The sequence below is a fragment of the Phaethon lepturus genome, unplaced genomic scaffold (assembly GCF_000687285.1).
Source record: "Phaethon lepturus isolate BGI_N335 unplaced genomic scaffold, ASM68728v1 scaffold44060, whole genome shotgun sequence".
NCBI classification, from domain to species: Eukaryota; Metazoa; Chordata; class Aves; order Phaethontiformes; family Phaethontidae; genus Phaethon; species Phaethon lepturus.
The window spans coordinates 5,551-5,886 of NW_010511973.1; positions in this window are offsets into that span (position 1 = coordinate 5,551).

Here is a 336-nt window from a genome sequence, read left to right on the forward strand (position 1 = left end):
GGGCGCGGGCTGCCGCTGCCCCCCCGCAGTGCCCCGACGTGACAAGCGCCTACAGCAACCACGTGCTCATGTGGAATTTGCTTTGTACAAACACTTTGGGAATGAGACGCAAAATGGAAAAATAACTGCAGTGCCTGATCGGCTTATAAAGCACAGCACTTATCTAGCACTCGACATCTTCAAAGTACTTCAAGAAACATCAACTAATTAATCTTCGAATAACCCCCATAAAGGAGAACAGCATTATCTTCTTTTGCTGACAAACACTTAAACAAAAATCACAGGTTTGATCATTAAAAGTGGTTCAAGTCTGAGCTGGCCAAAGGCGGCTAGGGC